The following is a 21,231-nucleotide window of genomic DNA, read 5'->3' on the forward strand; positions in this document are numbered from 1 at the left end:
TGAAATTACCCTCTAGATAGATCGTATATTTTATGACATTTGTAAAATCATAAAAAGGTTATGTCATCCTCAATTCTCAAAAAAATCATATTGTTTTTGAGACTGTCAGAACATATTTTCCAACAGTATTACACAAACAGGTAAACAATCTGATATGATGACCTAATCGTTTTTATGTTTGGCCATTACAAGTGTTGGCAGTTCTCTGGCTTCTGTTTGGAAGTAGTGTGTCAGTTGCATCTTATAATATGTTTGCCTTTGGTGAGGCATCAGAAAACATGTCAAATATTGGAGATTTATGTACTATGAAATGTCTCAGGAGCTTAACTTCACCATTAGGGTTACTCTGTATAAACTTTGATAAAAGTAATATCTTTCCTCCCTCCCAAGATAAATGAAAGAATTTAAGCCCACTTTGAGAATTCTAAACTTTTGTGGTCAGCCTTCTTTTGTCCTCCAAGTTTGTAATTAATAAGGTTTAAACAAAGTTTCAGTCTGGTGGATAGTTTGAGCTTTTGACTTAATCGATCAGTTTGAAAATTATTAGCTAATTCCTTTACTTTACTTCTACCCCAACCCAGGATTTAGCCGTCTATCTGAGTAACGTATTTGCCTGGTTTTATGTGTTAGCATACTCTCAGTTGAAAAAGCAAATCTGAATATTCACATTGATAAAGCATTTGCACAATAAAAGGGGCCATAAAAGTATTTATCATGCTTCTGAGATGTATTAGTCAATAAAATGAGTTATTCATTGAAATTTAATAGGGTGCAATCTCAGATGGAGTGCAAGCTCCAATTGAAAAATTGAGACATTTTCTTGCTGGAGGGAAGGATACATGTACTTCTAGCACTATGCAAGTTGTAAGGATGCTGGGAAGCAGGCAACTGGATGGAATCCTGAATCACATCTCACACAGCTGCTGCTGCTTCACTTTCCATAAGAGCAGGGCTATGCTGATTAAGCCATAAGCATTTGCAAAGATTTTTTTATTTTCTTTTATTATTTTCTGGCCATCTGTAAATCAAACAAGAACAGGAATAGGTGGCTTTCTTCCTTCAGCAACAGATCACCAATCCTCCTCTCTCACATAAAATTTTGTCCTGATCAAACTATTTTCTATTCCTCAATGAAATTCTGCAGTTTCTTTGTTTCTTCTACCTAAAGTGATTTTTATCAAATATTCATTTATCAAAAGGCATCAATAACCATTTTTTTCATTTAAACCTTTACTTATCATTTTAACTTGTTCTTATATATTTATAAATTCTTAGAATGCTCTGCCTATATTATTGGAATTTTTCAATGTAACCTTGCTAACTTATTGTAGTCATTTAAAAGATACATCTCTAAATTATTTGATACTCCTCATTGCAAAATACACACCTTAATTCATCTCCTTTTGAGTGAGGACTAGACTTAGTTATTCTTTTCTAGTGAATAGCATATGGCAGAAGTAGTAAGATTTCACTTGCAAGATTAGGTTATAAAAATCTGAGGTTTCCTTCCAGAATTTTATTTCTTTCTTGCTCTTCTCACTCTCTTTTTCTTCCTCTCTTCCCTGAATTACTCACTCTGGGGAAACCAATATTGTGGCTGCTCATGCAACCTTTGGAGAGGTCCACATCGTGAGGAACTGAAACCCACCAATATCAGTTATCTTGGAAATGAATGATATTCATATTCACTTTTCCCCATTGAACCTGGAGATAATAACTATAGCTCCAGCCAATATGTGGCTGAAACTTTGTGAGTGATCCCAAGACAGAACCACCCAGCTAAAACACCTAGATTCCTGACCCTCAGACACTGTGAGATAATAAATGTTTATTGTTTTATGTTATTGAGTTTGCGGTAATTGGCTTTGCAGCAATAGACAGCTAATACACTTGTGTATCTTTACTTTCTCTTTTACTAGATTATGAACTTTATAAAGAAAAGGATACATACTATTGATGTTCTATTTTCAGTCTAGATAATACATGCCTGCAGATATGAAAAATATAATCTCAAAAGATTAAGCCAACAAAAGTTTATTTGTACTAATATAAAGTCTAATATGGGTAAGGAGATGTAATAAAAATAAACAAATACATATATAATTTTTGATGGTAATTAATTATCTGAAAAATATAAAACATCTGTAGTAACTTAATAGAGTTACTGAGAAAGGGAAGATAGAAGGTACATTTGCACAGAGTGGTGAAAAAGTCCCCGCTACTGGAAGTTTATATTGGAGCTGAAACCTCAACATGACAAACTGGCTCTACAAATATTAGGGGAAGAACATTCTGGACTGAAGAGCAAATGCCCCAGGTAAGGACCTTTCCTAGCTTGCTAACAGGAAACAAAGTCAGCTGGTGGGCAGGAACTTGTTAAGGCAGTATTTTGTAGGTAATAATGAAGAAGTTGGAATTTATTGAAAAGTTTCATTGGACTTGCATTTGCTGTAAGTCAATACTCCAGAGAAGACCATGGTCAGCTGTGAGTTATTATCATCTGACACAACAGCTGGGCAATGAGTGCCCCAGCTGGAAAAGGACATCAAAGTGGATCACCAAGAATGTCTATGACAATCACATTGGCCACTGAATGAGAATTAATGTGGTGGTGGTAGTGTGATCGGGCAAGTGAAGAGTAGGACGACCAATTAGTAGACTGCTGTAATACCACAAAAAAGGGGAAATCATTGAGAGTCATGAGATGAGATGTTTGGATTGACATCTCCTTCCAGAATACATCCTAAATCTCTTTTCTTTCAACTCTTCTCTACATTAGCACCAGTTTAATGGAAAGTGGATAATGAAACATTATCCCCTTCACCATCTTTTTTTTTTTTTTGGTTCAGTCTGTATTACTGGATAGTGCTCTTTACAGAAAAAAAATTTAGGGAGATACAAAAAATACCGTATCTTTCCAATATCTCCCAAGATAATTCCGTTTTTAGAAAGACACTTCAGTTTTGTATATCACTTGAAGAGAAGAGGGTAGAAAGGGTTTCAAGCGGAGGAAGGAAAAGTGGAGAAGGGAGCTAGAGGTCAGCAAAGGAAGGAGTAATTAAGAAGATAATAAGGTAAAGAACAATACAAAAGGAAAGGAAAACGAAATAAAATATGGAAGGCATTAAAGGAAAAAAGAAAAGAAAGTCCAAGGGTAATCAGTGTAAAGTGGTTAAAAAAGAAAAGCGAAAATGAAAGCAATGAAAGGAATATAGTTACATGTCTCTGAGACCCTTCAGGGGTCTGTAAGGTCACCTTTGTCCCATTCTATGTCTGTGTGAGATCAGAATTTCTTCGTATAGTTCAACCAAATAACATATTGCAACAGACCGAATGTAGAAGCAGATATGGAAATCTAGCTAGTTTCTAATAAATGAGGCAATGCAGAGATTTACAAAAATGAAAAATGATGCTACTCTTATCATTAATATTCTAAACAATAGTTATTTTAATAAAACACATTATATTGATTTTAACATGTAATGAGTTTATGTTATTTATAAGAATATTTTAAAACTGAATTCAATATATTTTCTAATAAGGAATATATATATATATATATATATCCTACAGAAATAAAAGCTCTTTGGGATCTAGTTTTTAAGGGAAAAAGTGGTTCTATGACCAAATATTTGAGGATTATTGCTATAAAAGTTACCGAGGTTTTGTGGCAAATGTTAATTAATATACTCTTCTACCAAGCTGCTCTTCATCTGGAAAAACAATTTGTTATCACCTGGTTATTTAGTAATCATAACTCAAAGATTTCACTCTGGAAAGAATAGCCAAAATTGCCAGAGAAGACGTAAAATAAGTATATGTCATTTAATGACAGGAATATGCTCTGAGAAATGTGTCATTATATGATTTAATCATTGCAGAACATCATAGCATGTACTTACACAAACTAGATGGTACAACCTAGTACACACCCAGACTACATGGTGTAGCCTATTGTTCCTAGGCTATAAAACTGTACAGCATGTTACTGTACTGAATTTTATGGTCGATTTAACACAATGGTAAGAAATTGTGTACAATTATGTGCAATTATGTACAGACATTAAAAAGTTACAGTAAAAATACAGTATTAAAGTCTTTTAAAATATTACACTTGTGTAGGGTACTTAGGATGAGTAAAGCTTGCAGGCCTAGAAGTTACTCTAGTGAGTCATTGAGTGAGTGAGTGGTAAGTGAATGTGAGGGTCCAGGACATTAATGTACACTTCGTAGACTTTATAAATATTGCAAACTTTGGCTACACTAAATTTATAAAGAAATTTCTTTCTTCAATTATATATTAATCCTAGTGTACTGTAACTTCCTTTCTTTATAAACTTTATAAAATTTTAACTTTTTGACTCTTATAATAACACCTAGTTTAAAACCAAAACACATTGCCCAGCTGTACAAAAATATTTTCTTTCTTTCTATCCAAAAGAAAGTAGAAGAATTTGGAAGAACCTATGGAAGTAAATGCTGTGATAATTAAATGTAAATATCAATATTAGGTATAACAAATTATTTTTAAAAATCAACAAAAATGCCTTCCATTCAGTGTTTAAAAACAGTTACTATAAATCTGAAGAAAAATCTTTTCCCATATATCAGGTACTGTAATAAATTTTGGGAAAAAAAAATTCTGATGAATGTAAAAGGGAATATTAGTCACGTGGTCATTGTCACCGTGATACCTGATAAGTGAAGACATGCAAACCATAAATGTACATATACAGAGACACCAGAATGTCATTAATTTGGATTTGCAAAAGCAGGCACCTTCTTATTCTATTGTACTAATGAAAGGGTTAGCTTCTATCTAGTGCAGATGTGTGCTGTGAGTGCACAATTAATTTCTACTGAGATCCATAATCATGGATTGTTTCCCGTTTTAAATACTGTTTGTCAGTTGATGCTTTTTGTATACAATTTTAAGCCATGAGAACTGATTCTTTTGGGAGGAAAGGGTAAAAATCATTTAGAAATTAGATTTAGATTTTATTTTTACAAAAATTTCTTAGACATTTTAATGTTTTAACATATTCAGATAATTTTGATTTACAACTTTTAAGCTTTGGATAAAAAAAGCTCATTAAAGTGGCAAATAAATTATAGGAAGGAAATTCAATTAGACAAATTCAAATAACATAAAGAATTACTCTTAATGTAAGGTTAGGTACACAAATATTTATGAAAATATTTAATAAAAATTTACTAGGTATAGATCTTTTAACCTACCTAAGGATAATTTATAGTAAATAATATCTTATTACAATAAAATGTTTTTAAATATGTTAAATTTTTTCTAGATATCTTCTTTTCTCTATTAATATGCATAGCTTATTCTTTTTTCCCTCTTTAATTTCAGATCTCATTCTATTTAAATCATCCTAAATTTTCAGTTAGTGAAAAATTGCATTGCAAAGGTTTTACTGAATTGCCGGGGGGTATTAGTCCATTTTAACTTTGAAATTAAATTATAAACTGTTTTGTTACATAATAAAGAGAGCTTACAGAATTTGGACAGTGATTATAGTAATTTTAAAATATGTATTCGGTAGTCATCTCATTAATTTCTAACTCTAAAGTGTAGCTAAATACCACTGTCCTTCTCTCTCTCTCTCTCTCCCCCTACCACCCAGGTGCACATACACACACGTGTGTGTGCCAAATACGGAAATGTGAAGATAGAGGTTCAGCTACGTTAGGTGACTTTTCTAAAATCACACAACTAATCTTACTTTGAACTCTGCTTTACAGTGAACAAATTAAATTTTTTATTGCTTTGAGAAATTGAGCTGAGTGCGGTGGCTCACGCCTGTAATCCCAGCACTTGGGGAGGCCGAGGCAGGCGGATCATGAGGTCAGGAGTTCAAGACTAACCTGGCCAACATGGTGAAACCCATTCTCTACTAAAAATACAAAAATTAGCCAGGCATGATGGTGCACACCTGTAATCCCAGCTACTCGGGAGGCTGAGGCAGAAGAATTGCTTGAACCCGAGAGGTGGAGGTTGCAGTGAATCGAGATCAAGTGACTGCAAGCCAGCTTGGGCTGTCGACAGAGTAAGACTCTGTCTCAAAAAAAAAAAAAAAAAAAAAAAAAAAAGAGAGAGAGAGAAATTGAATGAGAAAATAATAATTTTAGAGAGACTCTAAGACTTAGCTATAGTAGCTGTGTGTTTTGAAAAAAAAAAAAATTCCCTGAACCCCTCTGAATTCTAGCTTTCTCACTGCAAAACAGATTAATATTATCTACTTTACAAATACGTGAGGATTATATTTCAAAAACTCCTTCTTACCCAGGTGTATTTTTCCCCGTGCTTTTCACAAGGATTAGGGCATATAATGAAAAGCCAGGAGGGGAAAGACACTAATTTGACATGCACTAGTGTGAAAAAAACTGTGCTAATTATAGATCTGGCTGCAGAAACTCAATTGGATAGTAAAAACAAATGTTGTCTCTCCCAGTAGTCATCAATTAGGGCTTTGTGACAAAGAAAAGGGATGCCATACTTCTAGAATCTAGATAGACAACTATATTTGTTTTCTATTGCTGTATAGCAAATTTTCATAAATTTAGTAACTTAGTACTCATGTATTACCTCAGGATTTTTTTTTTTCCCCTGAAGTTTGACCACACCTTAACTGGTTCCTCTGTTCTGTGTCTCACAAGGCTGACATCAAGGTGTCAGCTGTGAGACTGCAATCTTCTCTGAAGTTAAAAGTCCCCTTTCAGCTCCTTGGTTGTTGCTACAATTCATTTCCTTGTAGCAGTAGGATAGAAGCTCTTGATTTCTAGAACTCATCTGCTATTCCCTGCCACATGACCCTCTCCACATGGCAATTTGATATTCAAAAGCCAAGGAAAGCAAATCTACTACTGCTTCTTCTCTTTTACCTCTAGATCCTTTTTTAAAGGGCTCATGTCATTATGTCAGACCCACCTAGGATAATCTTTCTTTTGATTAACACAAATACAACTCAATAGAAACCTTAATTATATCTGCAAAATCCATTCATCTTTGCATTATAAAGTAACCTAATCTCGGCCGGGCGCGGTGGGACATGCCTGTAATCCCAGCACTTTGGGAGGCCGAGAAGGGCGGATCACGAGGTCAGGAGATCGAGACCATTCTGGCTAACACGGTGAAACCCCGTCTCTACTAAAAATGCAAAAAAATTAGCTGGGTGTGATGGCGGGCACCTGTAGTCCCAGCTACTCGGGAGGCTGAGGCAGGAGAATGGCGTGAACCCGGGAGGCGGAGCTTGCAGTGAGCTGAGATCGCGCCACTGCACTCCAGCCTGGGCGACAGAGTGAGACTCCATCTCAAAAAAAAAAAAAAAGTAACCTAATCTCAGGAGTAATCTCATCATATCCATAGATCTTATCTGCAATTTAAGGGGAGAGGTTAAAAATTGGGGCCATGTTACAATTTCGTCATTGTAGGCATTGGAGTTGTCTTCTCATTATCCATTTCACTTCTCTCACGTACATATAAGTCATGCAGTTTGGCTATAATACCTTGTTTCTTGGAGTGAGTCCTGATTAGAAAAAGCAAGTGACTTTCAAACATTTTTAACTTGGCAACCCACAATGATAAATACATGCAAAAATACATGTTGCATTACAACCTAATGCAGATACACACACATATATATATAACTGAAAAACACTTAGCTTTACTATGCGCAATTCACTCTATTCTGTTCTATTCTATTCTGGTCTACTTCAGTCTACTCCATTCCATTCCATAAGTAAACAAATGCTAGTTACACTTCAACAAATTGTTATAAAAAACCCATCAGTGCGTCACCCTAGATGCTGAAAAACACTGGAGTAAATCATTCATTGTGAGTCTATTATCTGGCCAGTGACTATTTTAAGAAAGCTGAGCATTTTACCCCCCAAACAAAGGCGGAATAAAAATTCAGAGGTAATGAGTCCTCCAGTGGGATAATTACTCGGTAAATTTGAGCAGATAAAAGCAAATACCTCAACCAGAATCTAGAATAAATGAGAATGCATGTAAAAACATATGCAAATATAATGGAAGACATTTTATAAATTATTATTTTGTTATCCCACCGTACCTGCCCTGGATTTTTAGTAAACCTTAGCAGAGCTGATGGTGTCCTTACTCATTCTATATACTCATCTCAAGTGAGTAAAGCAAGATTGTGTCTGAAGCCTTCTCTAGCTTCATTTATTTTATGCTGCCATGCTTAGGAATATAATGGGAGACTTAGAAGCCAAGTCGGTGTCAGAATTGTACGTGCACAGCGGCAGTACCCGTTGTCTGAAATTCTGATTCAGAGGATCAGGTTTGTGTGCCAGGTGAAGATTAATTGTACAAATGTCAATCTTCTTGGGGGTTCATTAAATTATGATACTTAATTAACATCAATGTCAGTGAATGAAAAAATACCCAAAGCTTCCCTAAAAGCTGTTCATATTCAAATATATGTTGATTGATGGAAGCCTATTGTTTCCCAGTGCCTAGTAATGTTCTTCACTGCATATATTACCTGGAGACTTCCCCAAACACTGAGATATTTGGAACTCTAATGAAAAAATAGCTTCTATTGTCAGGTGGAAAGTGCAATTTTATGAGCAGACCTAGTGCCTCTCCTTATCCATCCATTGAGTGTGTATCTACAACTTGATTGATTTCGACATATTCTTTACCAGCCAGTTATTGGTTACAGAATCCCATGAATAAAAATAAGAACCTATTTGTTGGTTGGAATATCATAACATGTTAGCAAGACATGGTTTCAATTTATGAAGTATAATATTGACTTCATTTCTAGGTAATATAAAATAATAATAAAATGCAACTATGTGATTTATTCATTTAAATAGTCTCATCCAGTATAATTTAGAGTAACTTTGTAAAGCACTTAGCAAGGGATTACTAAATAGTGAAAACGATTAGATCAGGTATAGTGTTAGACGTTACAGAAATCATGCTGCTGTCAAGTAAGGGTGTTAACGGAAACATGAATCAAGTCTCATCTTTCTTGAGACTTATTATTGGTTACATAAAATGCATTATCAGTTCTATGATATTTGTAAATAAAGGAATGACTCTAAATTATTTTGCAGGATAGGAAGAAACATGAAATGATGAAAGATACTGAACAATTCCATGTTTATGGTGAATATCCATGATTATTTCAATGTATATTTGTATGACTTGAGGCAGGTAGGCTTCAGGAATTATGATCCTTTAGCAGAATAGGTAGATAGCAGGGTAAAGACAGAAGACAAGCTAAACAAAAATCAAATGTATTCATTAGGAATCACAAAATATACAGCATGTTTTTATTTAGCATATAAATACATTGTTTATCAAGACTTCAGCATATGGCAAAAATGAATTATTTCTTTTCTTCTAACCCTAAATGACTTTAAAGTCATCAAGAATAATGCACTAGAGAATAGGCCTAGAAATAGAAAACAGAAATAGAGAAAATCAGAAGCAAGAGATCCTACGAACCAGCAATCTAAGTCCTAACGAGAAAGAAAAACTATAAGAATAGATTGAAATAAAAGCTACAGTTGTAATATAATGTTAACCTCCAAACAAAATGTAATTAAGTGTAGACGCAAGAACTGGTTCCATAAATAGCTATTCATAATCATATACAATTGCCATGCCATTATTTTCTATTAGAAAAAAATGAGAAAAAAATACAATATTAAATGCCTGATAGAATTGAGTTCCTAATTAAGTCTTCAACTGAATTAAGTCAGCATCTTCTTTTCACTTTTTCTTTATGTCTTGTGTATAGGCTGTTAAAGATGCTTGGCATAATTACAATCAAAATAGATGTATTTTTGCCTGTTCTGAACAACAAGAAGTTTGTCAGGAAATGAAGAACCTAAACCACAGCCAAACTGCTGAATCCTTGAATTGTTTTAAGGATTCAAGCAAGAAAAACCTATGGCCTAAACTGGGAAAAAAAAAAAGTGCACTTATGACCTCTTCTTTCTCCAGCACTTAGTTTACAACAACAAATTCCCGCAACATAAAAAATAATCTATTTACTGGCACCTAACCATAAGCAATTTAGCCTGCTGAATATGTAATGTAGGATTCTTATTAACATTCCTTATGTTCCTAAATTTTAAATAAATTATTAAATCCTTCACCATTTGTAAAGGGTGATTCTTTCCCTCCAAACTGGTCACATTTCATTGGATCATCACACTTTGGCCTTCCTTAATAAGCATGAAATCTCTATACTGCAGTTTCTAAAAAGTCTCAGTTTCATGACTGAGGGAACACATAATGGGATATGAAGCATTTTGCCTCTAAGTTTTATATGTAAATTCAGTGTCTATTGTCAGTGACCAAGTATTATGACATCTCATGAGGATTCTAGAACTGACACAAAATATTTAGTTGCCTCAATTTAATTTTTAGGAAGACGTTATTTTTATTACTTTCAATTAAAACCATAATTCACTGAAAGTTTCAACTGGGTCCACAGTTAAATGAGTCAAGGAATAAGTTTTGCTCAGAGTCTTTCCTGTTAACGAAAATTCTAGTTCATTTGGGAAGCTTGTGCTCCCTTCAACAGTTTCTAAGAATTGTAGGAAAAATAAAAATATGTCAGAACTCACAGTTTTCAAATGAGATATTAAAATTATAAAAAAGTTATAAATTGTTTAAGCTATAAACTTTTGAAGAAAGTTATGATTTACCTGTACTTGGGACTTCTGGTTCTGGCCATGATGAAGTAGCTGATATTCTTATGATAGGAGCTTTATCATCCTATCAAAAACAACTATAAATATTAAAATTTTACATGAAGTAACTTTTTCAAGCGTTAGCAAAAGCGGAGGGTAATATTACTTCAGAGAAAGTGAAAACATGCTTATGAGATATTGTCCTGTGTTAAATATTCAAAAGCCCAGCATCTAAAAATATTTTTCTTAATTTAGTTTTTTTTATTAATTTTTATTTTAAGTTCAGGGGCACATGTGCAGGTTTGTTGCATAGGTGAACTTGTGTCATGGTGATTTGTTTTACAGAATTTTTCATCATTCAGGTATTAAGCTGGAGGCCATTATCATTAACAAACTAACACAAGAACAGAAAACCAAATACTGCATGTTCTCACTTATAAGTGGGAGCTAAATGACAACATTTATATGTTTTAGTTTAGAAACATTGTCAAATCATTCCAAAAATGTAAACTCACTTTTGATAACTATATTTATAAAATTTTTATTGTTTAATGACAACTTTCATTATTGAATTGCAAATGCAATTACATTTTTCCTCAGTAGAGAAATATTAAGAGCAAAATGAAAAATAATTATACAAAAATAAGGGAAGTAGGACTTTGCAATGTTTAGAGGCAAAATTTTTCTCAGCTTTTTTTTTTATTTTTATTTTTTAGCTTGGTAAACCAACTTCTCGTCTGATAGTATTACTTCTCATTGCCTCAGCAAAACTATTTTTGAATCTACAAAGCCTTTGCCACCATCCTATTCAGGGAACTCTATCACAGTTTTGCAAATCACTCAAATTTTGCAGAAAATTATAATGCTGAAAATGATCACACAAGGCTTCATTTTAGCTTCATCCTAGTTCTGTTCTTGGATATCAGAATATATTGCAGGTGCTTAATCCTAAAATGACTCTACACAATTTGCTTCTTTCTATCAATGAAATGGTAGTTTCCTTTTAAAAATAATCAATCTCATATCAATCATATGATTATATTTTATATACTCTTTACAGTTATATTAAAACATTCATTTAATTATTTAAAAAGTTGATATATATGGTACTAATATAATATTTTAATAGTAAAATATTACATTATGAGGATACACTAATTCTAAATCTATCTGCCTTAAGATTGAACAATATTATCACAATTTGCTAGAAGGTAATGTAAGGTAAGCAGTTTGAAAGTAAGGAAAAACTTTATTGAATTAAGTTGCAAATTGATCCGTAAAAGATAAATGATTGACTTGGAAAATAAGGCACATTTTGTGCAGGTAACAACTAATATTATTGTCCATGGCTTTACATATAATTCTGGAATTGTCATAGAAAGAAAGTCACTTTTTGGCCACTAACTACTTGCTTCTATCAAAACTTGAAACTTATGTTAAAGATCTCATTTATCATGTACTTTTAAATTGCTTTTCAGCAATGTATATTTTAAAATATTCTAAAAATACCTCTTCAAATACAAGTCTAAAATATTCCAAAAACTTTATAAAACTGCATACAAATGAGGAAATAGTCCTAGTAGGGCACTGAGGTAAAATTAACAATTAGAAGTTAACATGTGAGGTACTAAAAGTTACTGAAAATAGATTTGTGTTATGTGGATTATTTGACTCCTAAAATATTAATGTCATGATTACCATAAAAGTTCTAGACAAACTGCATGTAAAATTTATAAATCACCAACTAATTAATTTTTGCTATAATTATACATAGTCTTATATAGATTCTCACTTATCTACCACAACCAGATTTCTGTTTTTATAATCCAGAGAGAAAACTTTGCTAAAATTCTCATATGAGATAGGCATAAAATAAAGCAAATATAGAAAAGCTTTGGTTCTTCCTTCTTTTCACTTTGGCTAACATGAAAAACTTAATGCTGAGAGAGTTCTACTCTTCTGAAAACAGTAAAGAGCAAAAAATTTCTGGTTGTTTTCCAATGACTCCTGCTGCTAAGTTGGTATCATTAGGAACAGACCTATTTTGATGCTCATGCCTGTAGTGATTCTTGAATATTTAGTTCTTAATTATTTGGATTAACTGTAAGAGGCCAAATGCATTTAAGCTATAGTTTTTCACAATTGTATAGTTTCCAAAATGTTCTCCTCTGTTCATAAGATATATTCTCAATGGTCAAATCTTTTGCAGGAAGAAAATTCTGGTAATGAACTTACTTCAAACCAAAGAGCCAAGGTAAGCCTTGAAAATAAGTTCTTGGATCATGTGGGAAAATAGGAAATGTCTAATGTTTTAAAGGATAATATCAGTATAGTGTTAAACAAACCTAGTACTCATTTATCCTAGTTGTGAGCCTTTGTGCTAGTTTTGTCATAGCCCCAATTATTAGGTTTGTCAACTTTTAAATGAATTTTTTTATTTATCAAGGTATTAATTACTTCCAAGAAACAAACAACATGCAAAGAAAAAAAAAAGAAAGTATGGTCATGGTGGAATATCAACATTTTTATTATTAAATATTTATTCTTAGAATATTTAATATATTAAAATATATGTCATAATAACCAAAGAGGAATCAAGCAATAGGTCTCAGGGTATCCAGAAACAAAGACTTAGAAAGACATCAATCAAAAATTAACCAAGGACATTCTCTGTGATATCTAGGGATACATGGTCTCACATCTTCACTTCTCTTTTAAATTGTCTTTTTATTTGTTCTCTCCACAGATTGTTTTTCTGTGCTCACTTGCATGAGGCAGATTTTTATCAAACAAATTCTGATATTAGTAACATAGTACATTTAATAATCTGCAAAATAATCTTACACCTTACTTATCAAGTTACTATTCATATTTATGTTGATAATAAAATTTCAAATAATTGTATAAATATAGGATAAAGCAAACGAGTAATTACATTAATATTGTTAGGATTTAAAGTTTAAATGTAATTGAAAAGAGATACAAATATAAGTTCAAGAAAATTAACTAACAACTTGTAATAACTAATTTAATTTGGATACTTTCATATGAACTCATAATATTTACAAAATATGTCAAAGAGTAACTACACTCCCATGTTAATTATGAAATTGTTTACCAACAGCCAACATATGGAATTAACATCAGTGTCCATTAGTCAATGAATGTAAAAAGAAAATATGGTATACATTTCTATATGTATACACACGAACACAAAAATGGCACATTATTTAGCCTTAAAAAAGAAAATCCTGCAATTTGCAAGAGCATGGATAAACATGAAGAACATTGTGCTAAGAAAAATAAGCTAGGATAGTAATGTATGGCCTCACTTATACATGGAATCTAAAAACTTTGAACTTATAGAAGCAGAGAGTGTCATGGTCGTTACCAGGGAATGAGGGAAGGTGGAAGATTGAGATGAAAGATATTGGTGAAAGGATACAAGATTTTAGTTAGACAGGAGAATCAATATCATTCAAATGGCTGTATTGCCCAAAGGAATTTATAGATTCAATGTTATTTCTATTACGCTACCACTGACATTCTTCACAGAACTAGAAAACACTATTTTAAAATTCATATGGGACAAAAAAAGTGCCTGAAGAAACAAAGCAATCCTAAGTAAAATGAATAATGCTGGAGGCATCACACTACTCAACTTCAAACTATACTACAGGACTGCAGTAACCAAAACAACATAGTACTGGTACAAAAACAGTCACATAGACCAATGAAACAGAATAGAGAACCCAGAAATAAGACCACACACCTACAACTATCTGATCTTCAACAAACCTGACAAGAACAAACAATGGGGAAAGAATTCCCTATTCAATAATTGGTGCTGGGATAACCGGCTAGTCATATGCAGAAGATTGAAACTGAATCCCTTCCTTACACCATATACAAAAATTAACTCAAGATGGATTGAAGACTTAAATGTAAAACCACGAACTATGAAAACTCTTGAAAGCAATACCTTTAAGGATGTAGGCACAGGCAAAGGATTATTGAGGAAAATGTCAAAAGCAATTTCAACAAAAGCAAAAATTGACAAATGTGATCTAATTAAACTAAAGAGCTTTTGCAAAACAAAAGAAAGTATCAACTTAGCAAACAGACAGCCTATAAAATGGGGGAAAAATTTTGCAAACTATGCATCTGACAAAGGTCTAATATTCAGCGTCTACAAAGAACTCAAATTTACAAGAAAAAAAAACCCAAAATGTGGACAAAGGACATGAACAGACATTTTTCAAAAGAAAATATACAAAGAGCTGACTCATATGAAAAAATGCTCAATATCACTGATTATTAGAGAAAGGCAAACCAGAGCCACAATTGGATACCATTTTTCACAGCAGTCAAAATGGCTACAATTAAGAAGTAAAAAGAAAAAGTAAACAGATGCTGGCGAGGTTGTGGAGAAAAATAAAAACACTTATACAATGTTGGTGGGAGTGTAAATTAGTTCAACCACTGTGGAGGACAGTGTGGTGATTTCCCAAAGACCTAAAGGAAGAAATACTATTTAACTCAACAATTCTATTACTGGGTATATATCTAAAGGAATATAATAATTCTATTATACTATAAAGACACATGCACATGTATGTTCATTGCAGCAATATTCACAAAAGCAAATAAATGGAATCAACCTAAATGCCCATCAATGATAGACTGAATAAAGAAAATATGATACATATACACCAAGGAACACTATGCAACCATAAAAAAGAATGAGAGTATGTCTTTTGCAGGGACATGGATGGAGCTGGATTCTGTTATCCCTAGCAAACAAACATAGGAACAGAAAACCAAATACTGAATATCTTCACTTATAAGTGGTAGCTAAATGATGAGAACACATGGACACATAGAAGGGAACAACACACATTGAGGCCTATTAGAGGGTGGAGGGTAGGAGGAGGGAGAAGATCAGGAAAAATCACTAATGGTTAGTAGGCTTAATACCTGGGTGATAAAATAATCTCTAAATCTCACCTCCATGACACGTTTACCTATGTAACAAACCTGCACATGTACCCCTGAACTTAGAAGTCAAAAAAAAAGAATCAAATGAATAAAGAAGGACAGAATGGAAGGAGAGAGAGAGAAGGAAAGGATGAAGAAATAAAAAGTCACAAGCTCTTCAGGAACCATAGGTGGAAGGACTGCTTGAGTTCAGGCATTCAATGCTGCAGTGAGCTATGATCTGCACTCTAGCCTGTGCAAGAGAGTGAGACCCTGTCCCTCAAAGAATAAGAAAAAGAAAGCCATGATTTTCTAAAAAGAAAAAAAAAAAACAAGAATAATAAAACCAAATCAATATAACAAGTATTCTATCTTCAAAGGTAGTTACAACACCAATTTCTTACTCTAAAAATTGATAATTAAATGGAAACCAGACATTTACTTTGTGTAATGAGGAGATACAGTGAATCGCAAGTGGTGAGGAAAATATTTTTACAGAACAACATTAGTTAATAAATTTTTTTTAAAAATTAACATTTTTCAACTCTTAATGAAATGATTGACTCAGGCAAAAATTATCATTCACCTAAAATTAGAAGGGAATTATTTTGGAGAGGAAGATTCATGTGATCATAAAATGTCACTTCCAGATTATTTGCAATTTGAAAAACATTTTTAAAAAATAATGGAGAACATTTGGTGGTCACTGCCTTAATGAAGTAATCAAATTTATCATCTTTAACAGTGGGGAAAGTTAACAATGTCTGCTTTCTGCAGAATTCAGTAAAAAGTATATTTCCTAAGAAGTATAGTGTGTTCTGCTACAATACACACCTTCATGAGGCTAATTAGCTTATACTGACTGGGAAAATTGGAAAATAATACCAGTAAAACATAGATGGTGTGCTGATTCAAATATTATTGTTCCTAGTAGGAGTAGCATCATTACCTCAAGCAATATTGCCAGAGAAAATCCTGACACAGAGAAGACAAGCTCAGTGCTTGATGTGAAAAGTTATCTGCACGTACAGAACCAGTCCATAATACAAGTAGGTGTATTCAGAGGAGGGCTGGGGATAGAAATGTTACACCATCAAAATTTGCTGTGATTTTTTGAGAAGTGTCTGTTCGTGTCTTTTGCCCACTTTTCAGTGAGGTTACTGGTTTTTTGCTTGTTAAATTGTTTAAGTTTCTAAACATATGAAAAAAATGCTCAACATCGCTAATCATCAGAGAAATGTAAATAAAAGCCAAAGTGAGATAACATCTCACACCACTGAGAATGATTATTATTAAAAAGTCAAAAAACAACAGATGCTGGTGAGGCTACAGAGGAAAGGGAATGCTTATACACTGTTAATGGGAATATAATTTAGTTTAGCACCTGTGGGAAGCAGTTTGGAGATTTCTCAAAGAACGTAAAAGAGAAATACCATTCTACCCAGCAATCCCATTACTGGTTATATATACAAAAGAAAATAAATTCTTATCAAAAGGACACATGTACTTGTGTGTTCATCACAGTACTGTTCACCATGGTGAAGACATGGAATCAACCAAGGTGATTATCAAAAGGGAAGGGGAATGGATTAAAAAATATATGGTAGATATAGACCATGGAATCCTATGCTGCCGTAAAAGAGAACAAAATCATGTCCTTTGAGGCAACAGCATGGATGCAGCTGGAAGCCATTATCCTAAGTGAATTAACAGAGGAACAGTAAACCAAACACCACATGGTCTCACTTAAAAGTGGGGCTAAACATTGGGTACTCATGGATATAAAGATGCCACAATAGATTAGGAGGACTAACAGGATTAAAAAACTGATGTGTACTATCCTCACCATGTGGGACACAGGATCATTTTTACTCCAAACATCAACATCATGCGATATACCCATGTAACAAGCCTATACATGTACCTCCTGAATCTATAAAATAATTGACTTTTTTTTTTTTAAGAATTTGCTGCAATCTTGGAAAAATTCTTCTTCAAAGTCTTCTGGAAGCATTTTAACTTTTTATTTATGTTTGGAAATTCAAGCCATCTAAAATGAAATCTAGCATATGGTCTGACATAGGTGCCAACATTATTTTTATATACATATCCAGTTTAGGCAGCATTATTTATGGAGAAGATGAAGCTTCCTCTATGGCTCTACAGTTTCTCCTTTGTCATAGATTAGGTTTCTCCATTTTTGTGGGTTTGTTTGCAAACCCTATATTCTGTTCCACTGGTCTATTTATCAATCCTTGTTTCAATCCACACTGTTTATAGTAAAGTGCTATAAGATGATTTTTAGCTATTAGTATAAAATCACTGATTTGTAATTATTCGAGACTGACTTTATTATTTCCTGCTTTGCATTTCTACATATCTTTTAGAATCAGCTTGTCATTTCCCATCCCCTTCAAAAAACACTACCATTTTTATTGGGATTATGTTGCATCTATATATCTATATGAGAGAATGGTCTTCTAATTCATAATATAGTACATCCCAATTTATTTTATCTGTTCTAATATCTCTTAACAATGGTTTATTTTCTACTTGAAGTTTCCACTTAGCCTTCATTAGATCCACGCCATTATAAATGGTATCATTAAAAACAAACAAAAAAACCTTACTTTCTAATTGTTTGTTGCTAGTATATGTAACTACAATTTATTTTTATACTACCTTCATGTACAGTCCAGTGATCAGCTCAATTAACTAATCCCAATAATTTGAGGTTTTTTTTGAATTTTCTATGAAAAAAATCATGTCTGCACATAAATTGATTTTTATTTCTGCAATATAATTATTTGGCTTATTGCACTGGCTAGGCTTTGCCAGATAATTATTAATGGGTCATAGGAGATATCCTTATCTCATTACAGAAGTCATATATCTTTCGTTATTTCACCATTAAATCTGATATTTCTTTTTCATTTTTAAAATAAAAGCCTTGTTTCAGACTAAGAAAATTCTATTTTATTTCTAGTTTTCTGTTATTTAATATTACAAATGGGTTTTGAGATGACTATTATAATTCTCCTTTTTTGTTAATTTAGAAAATTGTGTTAATTGATCTAAAAATTTTAAGCCACCCCTGAAGTCCTGAAATATTCATTTTTTAAAATTATACATTGTATTTTTATTAATTGATACATTTTTCTTGATAATATTTTGTTTATCATTGTACTTAGTCATGAAATATATTATATCTTTAGGATGTTGGTATCAAGGTAATGCTGGACTAATAAAAAGAATGTGGCATATTCTCAGTTTATAAAAGTGGCTATTTAGGACTGGTATAATTTATTATTTGTTTAAAGGTTTGCATACGGAGTTTCTTCTGGATATGGAGTTTTATCCAGATAATTATTTTAATTAGATTCAATTCTAATAGGTTTCTAAATTCAATTCTAATTAGGTTTTTTATTTCTTCTATCAGTTTTGAAAATGTGTTTTTATAAGAATTTTTTTTAATTTTTTCTATTTATTGGCATAAATTTGTTTATAATATTCTAATTTTTTTGATTATGTATTCCCACAATCATCCTGTGAAATAAACTACCTTAAGATTTACTGGCTTAAAACAATATATACTGTTTTGTGTGGATGGATTTGATTTTTTTGTTTTGTTTTGTTTTTTGGTCTGATGAACTACACAAATTCATTAATTTTAGTTTAAATGTAGATTTGTTTGGGATTTTCTGTGTGAAGATATGTTATGTGCAAATAGTGAGAATTTTGGTTCTGCCTTTTCACTATTACATGTTTACTTATTTGTTTATTTAATTTGTTTTTCTTGAATTTGCACTTTCTGCTTGGCAACATGGCACAGTTCTTGTAGTCTGAGCTGGGCTTGGAGGGATCACTTATGCAGCAGCAGTCAGCTGTGTTAAGCTGAGCAGCTCTGCTTTTCTTGGCTGGACCCTCTTACGTGTCTAGAGCCTCAGCTATGCCTTTATGGCTCAAATGGTTTTGCTTCACATGGCTTCTCATCCATTTGGAACAACTGGAGCTTGTTCATAAGGAGAAAGTAGGGGCCTAACAGAAAGAGGGAGAGAGTAGAAGCATGGAAGGCCTTTTGAGACTTTTGCTTAGAACTCACACATGAACATTTTACACCACATTTTGTCGGTCAAGAAAACTACAAGACCTACTTCAAAGGATGTGGAAGTAGAATCGAGCTCTCTAGAGGAGGACCTGCAAAGTCACATTGTGAAAGAAAAGACAGAGGGGAAAAGCATAGAAGCCATTTTTGCAGTCAATCTACCATACTCATTTTCTTTTCACCGCTTTTATTGATGTAATGTTTTTATCCTTTTCATTGTTAATATTAATATTTGGGCCCTTTTAATACCTATTTTTAGTCCAGTTTTATGGGATTGTTAATGTTATTAATTTTTTTAAAAAAGAAAAATTTGACTTGTAAATTATATTTTCTCATTGTTGGTTTTCTAATTCATGAAATTCTGCTCTTTTTAAAATAATATGTGCTATTTCCTTTTTCAATTTTTAAATCTTTTTTGTTTATATTATTTCCATTTTCAGTTTGGGGGAACATTAATTAGCTGTTTTAACTTTTTACAGAAATTTTCAAGTAATTGATTAAATGTACTTTTTTGCAATATATACATTTCAAAATATTTTCTACTTCCCAATGTTTTCTACTTTGACAAATAAGCTACTTATGTGAGTCTCTTTTTCTACCATAGTTATGCATTTTATTATTTGTTTTTCTTAGTTCTATCAGCTTCATGCTAAATTGTTAGGTTTGAAAATTTTTGAGTAAGAACTGGATATTAGATGATTTTAGGAAATTACTGCTAATTTTATTAGGTATGCAAATGACATTTATATAGGCAAATATCTTATTCTTAGAAAATGCATGACGAAGGATTTAGAGAAAAAGAAATCTGACATCTGAAACCTATGAGCAAATGTATAAAACAAGTTTTGCTAAAACAATTGAGTACATAACATGTATATAATATAGTTAAAATCTAACAATTACTGAATCTAGACATCAGGTGTACAGATATTTTAGTATAATTCCTATAATACTCCTGTGTGTTTAAAGTTATCATAACAAAAAATGTTGGGAAAAATTTAGAAATGATGTGAACCTCCTTCTGAACTTGTTTTTTAGAGACCTCAACATGTTGACTATAGGTAGTAAAGGCTTCTTACTGCAGGATGGGTGTGTTTCTTTTTGTGTGTTAATACTGCCAATCCAGTAATTAAGTTCATTATTTTCTCAAAATCTTGCCTAGTATTTTGATAAGTAATTATCTAACCCACCTATCTCTGTATTACTAATCCATCTGGACTATCCCATGGAAGAAAGTATTTGGTTCCTCAGTGTTACAACCTTAGTGGACATACAATGTCAAGTGACTACAGATGAAAACTTCTTATTTCCCAATTTAAGACATAAGGCCAGCTTGACCCAAAAGTAATTCTACATTCTCTAGGTTTTCTCTGAGAATGTATTGCAATTCCAACACAAGTAATAATTACTAATATTTGGGTCTTGTTTAATTTCAATGACCATAAGCCTGC

At 32.5% G+C, this 21,231-nt stretch overlaps 1 long non-coding RNA gene across 1 annotated transcript in view; it reads left to right on the top strand.

Annotated features, from left to right (window-relative positions):
* LOC129462955 (uncharacterized) overlaps positions 1-19,260 on the top strand; it is a 44,303-nt gene extending 25,043 nt beyond the window's left edge. Inside the window, exons 6-9 of the long non-coding RNA XR_010119351.1 lie at positions 9,109-9,160; positions 12,908-12,952; positions 16,610-16,724; positions 17,200-19,260. This is a non-coding gene — a long non-coding RNA (uncharacterized lncRNA). The remainder of the gene's footprint in view (positions 1-9,108; positions 9,161-12,907; positions 12,953-16,609; positions 16,725-17,199) is intronic.
* Positions 19,261-21,231: the final 1,971 nt, after the last annotated feature.

This window comes from Symphalangus syndactylus, chromosome 2 (assembly GCF_028878055.3).
Source record: "Symphalangus syndactylus isolate Jambi chromosome 2, NHGRI_mSymSyn1-v2.1_pri, whole genome shotgun sequence".
In the NCBI taxonomy this organism is placed as follows: domain Eukaryota; kingdom Metazoa; phylum Chordata; class Mammalia; order Primates; family Hylobatidae; genus Symphalangus; species Symphalangus syndactylus.